We start from the raw sequence: 12671 nt of genomic DNA, 5'->3' as shown, positions 1-12671 counted from the left end.
TAAGATGGTATCTCAGAGTCATTTTGATTTGCATCTCTCTGATGACTAAGGATGCTGAGTAATTCCTTAAATGTCTTTTAGCCATTTGAAATTCTTCTGTTGAGAATTCTCTGTTTAGCTCTATAGCTCATTTTTTAATGGATTGTTCATTATTTTGCTGTCTAGTTTCTTGAGTTCTTTATATATTTTGGAGATCAGCCTTCTGTCAGATGTGGGGTTGGTGAAAATCTTTTCCCATTCTCTAGGCTGTCATTTTGTCTATTTACTGTGTCCTTTGCCTTACAGAAGCTTCTCAGTCAGGAGGTCCCATTTATTAATTGTTGCTCTCAGTGTCTGTGCTGCTGGTGTTATATTTAGGAAGTGGTCTCTTGAGGCACAGCTCTTTTAAGGGACCTGCTGTGAAGCCAAGCACTTGAGCAGCTGATTCTGGGTACAAACTCCTGCAGGCAGACACAGCAAATTCCCAGATCTTAGATGGGTAAATGCAGCTCCAGGCAGGTACCCACTGACATGAGACTAGGCTCTCAAGCACTAAGGGAGGGCAGAGCCAGCTGCCAGCACACCATATATAAAGCCAAGCCATGTGGTGGTAGCCTAGAAGTTTAAAATTTGGCCCACAAAGTCAGAGGAGGCTGCAGGTGTGCAGTAAAGTGGTCCAGATTGAGAAAACATTTAAACAGGTATAGTAAAAAATGGGTATAGACAGTCATAGAAAAAATAAATAGCTTAAAAATACTAAAGTATTTAAAGAAAGAGTAAAGTAATATAAAAGAAAAAGATGCATAAAGATGGAAAATACACAGGGTGTCTAGATCCTATATGGTATTTTGATGACTTTGAATTTTTTAAATGCTATTGTGCAAAAACCAATAGCTGCTGAGAGATGTTGGATTATGGAAACTGCTAAATTAAACCAACCTATATATTTTAAGAATGTTTTAACTTCAAAATGGAAGTCAGAAAATATGTTCAGTTGGGGGAGGGGTTATGTCTTTGTTTCCAAAGGAAACAAAAAGTTATGGTTCTTTTCAAAATTAATAAAGGTCAGATTTGATTGGGGGAGACCTCTCAAAAATCTTGGCTACAGAAATAAAAGGAAAAAGCCAAGAAAGACTACAGGACAGGCTCCTAGCCTGTCACCCCAGCCTCTAAGCTTTAGACCCAGGGGCACAACCAGTGCCCCCATACCCCACCCATTGCAGCTCCAGTTGCAGGTCAGCAGGCAGGACTGACCACCCCCGCACTGGACCATGTAACCTACAAGTTCCAATACATCCAAACCCACCCATCCTTTGAGACCACAGCTGCTCCCTGAGACACAGTCTCTGCCAGCTCTGATTGTACCAAGAGCTCTGACTGGACCAAGAGTGGCTCCCTGAGACACAGATACCATTTGTATCAATTGGAAGAAGAGATGGGTAGATGCCAGTGCAAGAATATATTCAACAACATAAAGAGCAATACGGCACCACCAGAACCTAGTGATTCTACATCAACAAGACCTGAACATCCCAATATAGAAGAAGCAGAAGAAAATGACCTTTAAAAGACTTTAAGAAGATGATAGAGGCCTTTAAAGAGAAAATGAAAATTTCCCTTAAAGAAATTGAGAAAAATACAAACAAAAATGGGAAGAAATCAATAAATCCCTTAAAGAAAACCAAGAAAAAAGCAGTTAAACAGATGAAGGAAACAGTTTAAGACCTGAAAATTGAAACAGAAACAATGAAGAAGTCAAAAACCAAGGGAATGCTGGAAATAAAAAATCTGAGTAAATGAACAGGAACTACAGATGCAAGCATAACCAACAGAATATAAGAGATGGAAGAGAGAATCTCTGGCATGGAGGATATAATAGAGGAAATAGATTTGTCAATTAAAGAAAATACTAAAGTCAACAAAGTCATAACACAAAACATCCAGGAAATCTGAGATGCCATGAAAAAGGCAAATGTAAGAATAATAGGGATAGAAGAAGGAGAAGAATACCAACTCAAAGGCACAGAAAAATATATTCAACAAAATCATAGAAGAAGCTGGGTGGTGGTGGTGCACGCCTTTAATCCCAGCACTCGGAAGGCAGAGGCAGGCAGATCTCTGTGAGTTCAAGTTCAAGGCCAGCCTGGTCTACAGAGTGAGTTCTAGGACAGCCAAGGCTACACAGAGAAACCCTGTCTTGAAAACAACAACAAAAAGTCATAGAAGAAAACTTTCCCAACCTAAAGGAGGAAATGACTATGAAGATACAAGAAGGTTACAAAATAACAATTAGACTGGACTCAAAAATGAAGTCCCCTCAACACATAAGAATCAAACCACTAAACATACAGAATAAAGAAAAAAATATTAAGAGCTGCAAAGGAAAAAGGCCAAGTAACATAAAGACAGACCCATCAGAATAATACCTGACTTCTCAATGGAGAATCTGAAAGCCAGAAGGTCCTGGGCAGATGTTATGCAGACACTAAGAGGCCACAGATGCCAGCTTAGACTATTATACCCAGCAAAACTGTCAATCTCCATAGATGGAGTAAACAAAATATTCCATGATAAAAACCAGATTTAAACAATACCTGTCTACAAATCCAGCCCTATAGAAAGCACTAGAAGAAAAAATCCAACCCAAGAAAGTTAGATGCACCCATGAAAATACAGGTAATAGATAATCCCACACCAACAAATCCCAAAGAAGGGAAACACAACATTACCATCAAAAAATAACAGGAATTAACAATCACTGGTCTTTAATATCCTTTAATATCAATGGATTCAATTTACCTGTAAAAAGACCCAGGCTAATAGAATGGATATAAAAACAGAATCCATCCTTCTGATGCATACAAGAAACACACTCAACTTCAAAGACAGACACTACCTCAGAATAAAAGGCCAGGAAAAGTCTTTCCAGTCAAATGGACTTAAGAAGCCAGCTGGTGTAGTTATCCTAATATCTAACAAAATAGACTTCAAACTAAAATTAATCAAAAGAGATCAAGAAGGACATTACATATTCATCACAGGAAATCCATCAAGATGAAGTCTCAATTCTGAACATTTATGACCCAAATACAAGGGCACCCACATATGTAAAAGAAACATTACTAAAGGTTAAATTGTACATCAAACCCCACACACTAATAGTGGGAGACTTCAACTCCCTACTCCACCAATGGACAGGCCTACCAGACAGAAACTTAACAGAGAAATAAGTGAATTAACAGATGTTATGACTCAAATGGACTTAATAGACATCTACAGAACATTCCAACCAAACACAAGAGAATATACCTTCTTCTCAGCACCCGATGGAAGCTTCTCTAAAACTGACCACATACTTGGTCACAAAGCAAATCTCAACAGATATAAATAAATTGGAATAATCTTCTGTACTTATCAGACCATCATGCCTTAAAGTTAGAATTCAACAACAACACAAATTACAGGAAGCCTACAAACTCGTAGAAACTGGGTCAAGGAAGAAATAAAGAAAGAAATTAAAGATTTCCTAGAATTCAATGAAAATGAATGTACAACATACCCAAAATTATAGGACACATAAAAGCAGTACTAAGAGGAACGTTCATAGCACTAAATGACTACATAAAGAAGTTGGAGAAATCTCACACTAGCAACATAACAGTACACCTGAAAGCTCTAGAAGAAAAAGAAGCAAACTCACCAAGGAGGAGTAGATGTCAGGAAATAATCAAATTGAGGACTGATATCAATAAAAAAAAAGAGAACAGTACAAAGAATCAATGAAACAAAGAGTTGGTTCTTTGAGAAAATCAACAAGATAGACAAGCCCTTATCCAAACTAACTAAAAGACACAGAGAGAATATCCAAATTAACAAAATCAGAAACAAAAAGGGAGACATAACAACTGACAGTGAGAAAATCCAGAGAATCAACAAACAGGTCATACTTCAGAAACCTGTACTCCACAAAATTGGAAAATCTAAAAGAAATGGAAAATTTTCTGGATAGGTACCATATACCCAAATTAAATCATGACCAGATAAACAATTTAAATAGAGCTATAACTCCTATGGAAATAGAATCAGTCATTAAAAGTCTCCCCCCCAAAAAAAAGGCCAGAGTCAGATGATTTCAGTGCAGAATTTTACCAGAATTTCAAAGAATGGCTATACCAATACTTGTCAAATTGTTCTACACAATAGAAACAGAAGGAACATTACCAAACTCTTTTTATGAGGCTACAGTTACCCTGATACACAAACCACACAAAGATGCAACAAAGAAAGAGAATTACGGACCAATCTCCCTCATGAACATTCATGCAAAAATACTCAATAAAATACTGGCAAACCGAATCCAAGAACACGTCAAAAAAGTCATCCATCATGATCAAGTAGGCTTCATTCCAGGAATGGTTCAACATATGAAAATCTGTCAATGTAATCCATCATATAAACCAACTGAAAATAAAAAAACCACATCATCATCTCATTAGATGCTGAAAAAGCCTTTGACAAAATCCAACACCCCTTCACGATAAGGGTCCTGGAAAGATCAGGAATACAAGGAACATAATAAACATAATAAAGGCAATTTACATCAAGCCAATGGCCAACAGAAAGTTAAATGGAGAGAGATTTAGGTGATTCCACTAAAATCAGGAATAAGACAAGGCTGTCCACTCTCTCCATATCTATTCAATATAGTACTTAAAGTTCTAGCTAGAGCAATAAGACAACAAAAGGAAATCAAGAGGATACAAATCAGAAAGGAAAGTCAAACTTTCACTATTTGCAGATGACATGATAGTCTACATAAGTGACCCCCAAAATTCTACCAGGGAACTCCTACAGCTGATGAACACCTTCAGTAATGTGGCAGGATACAAGATTAATGCAAAAAAAAAAATCAGCAGACCTCCTATACACAAATGACAAAAGGGCTGAGAGAGAAATCAGAGAAACATCACCCTTTACAATAGCCACAAATGACATAAAATACCTTGGGGTAACTCTAACCAAACAAGTGAAAGACCTATATGACAAGAACTTTAAGTCCTTGAAGAAATAAATTGAAGAAGATATCAGAAAATGGAAAGATCTCCCATGATCATGGATAAGTAGATCCAACATAATAAAAATGACAATCTTACCAAAAGCAATCTACATATTCAATGCAATCCCCATCAAAATTCCAACACAATTCTTCACTGACCTGGAAAGAATACTCAACTTCATATGGAAAAACGAAAACCCCAGGATATCTAAAACAGTCCTTTACAACAAACCAAGTTCTGGAAGCATCACCATCCCTGACTTCAAGCTCTACTATAGAGCTATAGTAATAAAAACAGCTTGATATTGGCATAAAAACTGACATGTGTACCAATGGAATTAAATCGAAGATCCTGACATTAATTTACACACTTATGAACACCTAATTTTTTACAAAGAAGCCAAAATTGTACAATGGAAAAAAGAAAGCATCTTTAACAAATGGTGCTGGCATAACTAGATGTCAGCATGTAGAAGATTGCAAATAGATCCATTTCTATCACCAAGCACAAAACTCAAATCCAAGTAGATCAAAAACCTCAACATAAATCCAGCTATACTGAATCTGATAGAGGAGAAAATAGGAAGTAGCCTAGAAAGCATTGGCACAGGAGACCACTTCCTAAATAACACCAGTAGCACAGACACTGAGAGCAACAATTAATAAATGGGACCTCCTGACTGAGAAGCTTCTGTAAGGCAAAGGACACAGTAAATAGACAAAATGACAGCCTAGAGAATGGGAAAAGATTTTCACCAACCCCACATCTGACAGAAGGCTGATCTCCAAAATATATAAAGAACTCAAGAAACTAGACAGCAAAATAATGAACAATCCATTAAAAAATGAGCTATAGAGCTAAACAGAGAATTCTCGACAGAAGAATTTCAAATGGCTAAAAGACATTTAAGGAATTACTCAGCATCCTTAGTCATCAGAGAGATGCAAATCAAAATGACTCTGAGATACCATCTTACACCTGTCAGAATGGCTAAGATCAAAAACACTGATGACAGCTTATGTTGGAGAGGATATGGAGCGAGGGGAACACTCCTCCACTGTTGGTGGGGGTGCAAACTTGTACAGTCACTTTGGAAATCAGTGTGGCGGTTTCTCAGAAAATTGGGAATCAATCTACCTCAAGACCCAGCTATACCACTCTTGGGCATATATCCAAGAGATGCTCTAGCATACCATAAGGACACTTGCTCAGCTATGTTAATAGCAGCATTATTCATAATAGCCAGAACCTGGAAGCAACCTAGATGCCCCTCAACTGAAGAATGGATTAAGAAAATGTGGTACATATACACAATGGAGTACTACTCAGCAGAGAAAAGCAATGGCATCATGAAATTTGCAGGCAAATGGATGGAACTAGAACATATCATCCTGAGTGAGGTAACCCAGACTCAGAAGGACAAACATGGTATGTACCCACTCATAAGTGGATACTAGAAGTAAAGCAAAGGGTAATCAGGCTACAACCCATAGCTGCAGAGAAGCTAGGAAACAAGGAGGACCCTAAGAGGGATGTACAGATCACCTTGAGAAAGGGAAACAGAGAAGATCTCAATGAGTAAACTGGGGGCAAGGGGAGGGTCAATAGAGAGTAGAAGATGGGGAATGAGAACAAGAGGGAATGTGATAGTCGAGCTGGGGGAGGGACAGTGTGGGAGAACAATGAAAGAGATATCTTGATAAAGAGAGACATTATGGGGTAAGGGAGGAACCTGATGCTAGGGAAATTCCCAGGAATCCACAAGGACAACCCCAGATTAGACTATTAGCAACAGTGCTGAGGATGCCTGAACTGGCCTACCCTGGTAATCAGATTGGTGAATACCCTAAATGTCATCATAGAGCCTTCATTCAGTAACTGATGGAAGCAGATGCAGAGATCCACAACCATGCACCAGACTAAGCTCTGGGAGTCTAGTCAAAGAGAGGGAAGAGGGATTATATGAGTATGGGGGGGGGGGGTCAAGATCATGATAGAGAAATCTACAGAGACAACTGAACCAAGCTCAGAGGAACTCATGAACTTGAGACAATAGCTGGGGAACCTGCTTTGGACCAGACTAGACCCTCTGCATATGGGAGACAGTTGTGTAGCTGGGTCTGTTTGAGGGGCCCCTGGCAGTGTGATCAGGATCTATCCCTAGTGTATGAGCTGACTTTCTGGATCCCATTGCCTATGGTCAGACACCTTGCTCACCCCTGATAAAGTGGGGAGGGGCTTGGTCTTGCCTCACCTGAATGTGCCAGGCTTAGCTGTCCCCCCATGGGAGAACTTACCCTGTTGGAGGAGGGAATGAGGGGTAGGGTGGGGGGAAGGTGGTGGGGAAGTGGGAGGAGGGATGAGAGAGGAATCTGTGGTTGGTATGAAAAATGACTTTTTTAAAAGTTTTAAAAAAAAGACTACAGGACAGGACAGGTGAAGTATATGCTGATCCCTCAACATGGGAACAGCTCTGAGACTGGATGAGACATGATAAATCTTGTTGGCTACAGAATCCTCATGATATATTATTACATGCCATTCTTTCATATGGCATGGATAGAGGTTTGGTTAAACCGTCCAAATGTACTTATAACGTTAACAGCTGCCTTTTGCCTGCTGAAACATAAAACAAAAAACATCTTTAACTGACTTGTGCACATCACACATTACATTCTTGTGTAAATGAAGATATACATGTTACCATTAAAAGTTTGTGTGTTTTCAGAAAAAAAAGGACCAGGCACCAATAAAGACAAGTCACCTAGTCTCTCACAATGCCTCTGTTTCAGTTTCTTCAAAATTCTGCACCCAGAACAACTTCAAAGCTGCTAGCTGAGATGGTCTAGCCTCACATGCTACTCCAGCTAGATATCAGATAAGCCCTACTTTTCCCCATCACACAAAGACTAGACAACAGCTAGCTCTCCCAAGACTTGACCATTATCTTAATTTTCTCAGGGTCCCCTTGTAGACAGTTTTTTTTGTTGGGACCTGATCAGCTGTGTTTTGCCAGCCACTTTTCAAATAACCACTCAGAGACTTATTATTTATAAATGCTCGTTTAATAACTTGGGCTTATTACTAACTAGTTATTACAACTTAAATTAACCCATTTCTATTCATCTATGTACTGCCCAAGGCTCATGGCTTTTACCTCTCCTAAATGCCCTGCTTCTTTTCTGTCTGTCTGGCAACCCCCCCCCCACTCTGTCCTTCTTTTTCTCAGCATTCTCTCTGTCCCAAAAATCCTGCCTAGCCACCGGCCATATCAGCTTTTTATTAACAATGAGAGCTATACATATTTATAGTGTACAAAGATTGTTCCCTAAAGATACCATCACCCCCAGACAATAGGAAGCAGTCTAGAGAATACAACACCCACATTCCCAAGAGGCGGGGTCGGTGGGGTTTGGCCATTTGATGGATGCTGTGGGATGTTGTTCTGTATGCTGTGAATATATGTTGCTCTGATTGATTTATAAATAAAACACTGATTGGCCAGTAACCAGGCAGGAAGTATAGGTGGGGCAAGCTGATGAGAATTCTGGGAAGAGGAAGGCTGAGTCTGGAGTCATCAGCCAGACACAGAGGAAGCAAGATGACAAGACAGAACTGAGAAAAGGTACCGCTAAACATAGACAAGAATTATGTGTTAAATTAAGTGTAAGAGGTAGTCAGTAATAAACCTGAGCTAATGGCTGAGCAGTTATAATTAATATAAGCCTCTGTGTGTTTATTTGGGTCTGAGTGGCCACAGGACTGGGAAGGACACAGGAAAACTTCCAATTACAGATGGGTGTTTGTCATCATTTAGGGTGGTTGGTTACAAGTTGTTGTTGGTCATGGTCAGGGAGGAAACTAAGAAAGGGAGGTTGAATTCAAGGATCTCTTTCTGAAAAGATAAAGGGGGGATATGGGAATGATAGGATAAAAGGGTAGATTATTGAATCTACTTTAAATTAAAAATCAACTATTAATCTCAAATAATTTACATTGGTATGGACTTTTGTATATTGGTACAAATTTAAGGTTATTTTTGTTAGAACATACTGTATATATGTTTCTACTCTTGTTTAATGTATGTTTGTATATTGTTACAAATTTAAGATTATTTTTGTTATACTATATATATGTTTCTACTCTTAAGGTATTGTACCTATGCAGCTCATCTTAAAATGTAATATATAATTAAGAAATACAGAGTAGTAGTCATCTATAATAATCAAACTTGTAGTCATGTTAGATATGTTTTTAAGGTTAAACAGAGATATATTTTAGATAGATAGGTGGTCTTCAAACACTTCAGAGACCTAACTGGAGGCCTCTGCCAGAGCAGTGAGCTCATTGAATCACAGTGCCATATCTCTATCTCCAGGTCTCACTAATTCAGACTGATGTTCTGATCCTCATCAAGGCTGACCACCTTCCATAAGAATGTTGCATTCACTCTTCCCCTCCTGTGGATCCCCTTTCTTCTTCATCAGTCTCCTGTAATCAATGATGAAATGTACACTCACACTAATTATTTTGTTATGTTTCAAAACCTCCTAGACCATACTTCTCACTCTTGTCCTCCATAGTCTTAAAGTCTGTATAGTCAAAGTTAGTATTCTTTTGTGTAGACTAAGTAAGTATTATTAAAGTCATATATATATACATATACATATACATATATATTTGCCCATATTTTATTGTCCTATTAATATTTTAAATAAAGTTTTAAATTTTGTATGATAATAGCCCAAGTGTCCATTTTTTTTCCTAAATGTACAGGCAATTATTGGGAGATTTTGTTTGTTTGGTTGGTTGATTGGTTGGTTGGTTGGTTGGTTGGTTGGTTGGTTGAGTTTTTTGGTTTTTCAAGACAGGGTTTCTTTGTGTAGCCTTGGCTGTCCTAGAACTCATTCTGTATGCCAAGCTAGTCTCAAACTCAGAAAGCTCCTCCTCCCTCTGTCTCCCGAGTGCTGGGATTAAAGGCGTATGCCACCACTGCCCAGGGAGTTTTTTATTGTTGTTTGTTTCTTATTGAAGAGTCTCTCTCTGCTTGTGTAAATACTCTTTAACAAACATCAGGCCTCTGTCTGTACCTGAGTTTGCTTCTGCTTGCTTAATCCTGTGTTGCTCTAGTGTCTCTTAGCTGTGTTATTGGCCACCCTTCCCTTTGCTCCTCTTGAAACTACCTGGTTCTTTTACATTTCAGAATGAGGCTTAGCTTCTACAGAGACAAGGCTTGGATGTGGGTGTGCTACATTCACAGAGCATATTGGGAAAATGGTCAAACGACTTTATTATGTCTTCTTATTTTAAAATTTATTTTTATTTGTAATTATGTATACATGTGTGTCTGTGTCTAGCATGTACACATGAGTGTGGGTGCCCGAGGAGGCCAGTAAAGGTCATTGGATGCCCTGGAGCTGGTGGTTGTGGGAATTGGACTCAGGCCCTTTGCAAGAGCAGCACATGCTCTTAGCCACTGATCATCTCTCCAGCCTATGTATATCTTCTCATTCAGAACATAGTATAGTCCTCACTTACTCAAATACCTTGTTATAAAGATTTATGGTTTCTCTATAAAGATCATATGTGCATTTGGTTTATAGTCATACTGATTCTGTTAATTTCAGTTTTGAAATTTCCTTGTCAAAATCCAGCACATGTATACAACACACACACACACACACACACACACACACACACACACACACACACACACACACACACACACAGAGTCTTAGTTTGGGTTTCTATTGCTGTGAAGAGATGCCATGACCATGGCAACTCTTATAAATGAAAACATTTAATAGAAGTGGTTGCTTACAATTTCAGAGGTCCTGTCCTGATGGGGAGCATGGCAGCATGCAGGAAGGCAGACTTGGTGCTGGAGGAGTAGTCTTGAGAGTCCTACGTAGATCTTGCAGGCAACAGGAACTTTATAGAGACACTGGGCAGTATCCAGAGCATAGAAAACCTCAAAGCCTGCCTCCACAGTGGCATACTTTCTCCAACAAGGCCACATCTCCTAATAGTGCCACTCTCTCTGAGACTGGTGGGGGAGGTAATTACATTCAACTACCTCCCTGGCCCCCATAAATATGTAACAATAACATAATGCAAAATTCATTTCGTCAAAATTCAAAACTCACCATAGTCTATCACAGCCACAACAATGTTTAAAAGTCCAAAGTCTCTTCTGAGACTTATGCAATCTCTTAACTGTAATCCCCTATAAAATCAAAATCAAAAAGCAGATCACGTATGTCCAACATATAATGGACCAGTACATACATTACCATTCCAACATGGAGGAAAGGGAGCATAGTGAGGAAATACTGGACCAAAGCAAGACAGAAAACCAACTGGACAAACTCCAAACTCTGCATCTCTATGTCTGATGTCAAAATGCTCTTCAGATCTCCAATTCCTTTCAGCTTTGTTGACTTCTTTCTCTTGGGCTGTTTCCACCTCTCCTCAGCAGGTATCCCACAGCTCTGGTATCTCCAGCATCTTGGGATCCCCAAGGCAATCCATGCTTCACCTTCACAGCTTCACACAATGGCTTCTTTGGGCCTCCATTCAGGGGCACCCTTGACACATGCCTGGCCTCAGCGGCTTTATTCCATAATTCCATTTTCCTATCTTTAACTCTAACTCCAGGAACACATGACTGAAGCTGCCAAGTTCTGCTGCTTACTGGGGTTGGAACATGGCCCCCTCATTCAATTACATCTTCACCAGCTTCCTGTCCTTCACTGCCTAAGCTTGGCTGTCCAGAAACTGGATAACTAGACCAGGCTGGCCTCAAACTCAGAGATCCACCAGCCTCTGCCTTCCCAGTGCGGGATTAAAGGTGTGCCCTACCACATACAGCTCTAAACTTTTCTTTAGTTCCTTTTCACAAGTTGGAAACTTAGCCAGGTGAGATCTTTCCCTGAGGTCACCACTCCCTATATTCCATTTATTAATCCATTTATTTCCTTGAACACAGGACTTAGCTCCATTTCACTTTCTGATGCTCTGATTCTCCTCAAAATTTATATTTTGTAGTTTACCCTGCTCAGCTTGCTCCTTTTCATTATAAATCTTTATAAGCATGAACACTAGTAACTACACAACAGAGTCTATACCAGGCTGTTGAGATTTTCTCTGCCAACAGAATCCAAAACTCTTCACTTTAACCTCAGGCAGACTCTTCAGACAAGGGCAAAAGGCAGACACTTGCTTCTCCAAAATATTGAAAGAATGATCTCTAAGCAATATATTAAAATTCTTCTCCTCTGAAACCTCTTGAGTGAGCCCCTGACAGTTCAAATAACTCCTAGCACCTCTGTCTTCCATGTTCCTACTAATATGGCCCATTAAACAGTGCTTAAAGCATTCCACTGCTTTCCTAACCCAAAGTACCAAACTCCAAATTCCTCCAAACAAAAACATGGTCAGGCCTATCACAGTAATACCCCAGTCCCTGGTACCAATTTCCATCTTAGTTAGGGTTTCTATTGCTGTGAAGAGACATCATGACCATGGCTACTCTTATAAATGAAAACATTTAATTCAGGTGGCAGCTTACAGTTTCAGAGGTCCAGTCCATCATCATCATGATGGGACATAAAGGCTTGCAGGCAGACTTGGTGC

This window comes from Peromyscus californicus, unplaced genomic scaffold, assembly GCF_007827085.1.
Source record: "Peromyscus californicus insignis strain IS unplaced genomic scaffold, ASM782708v3 Scaffold_3__1_contigs__length_106647218, whole genome shotgun sequence".
Classification (NCBI taxonomy): Eukaryota; Metazoa; Chordata; class Mammalia; order Rodentia; family Cricetidae; genus Peromyscus; species Peromyscus californicus.
Note: the sequence above shows the minus strand (reverse complement) of the source record.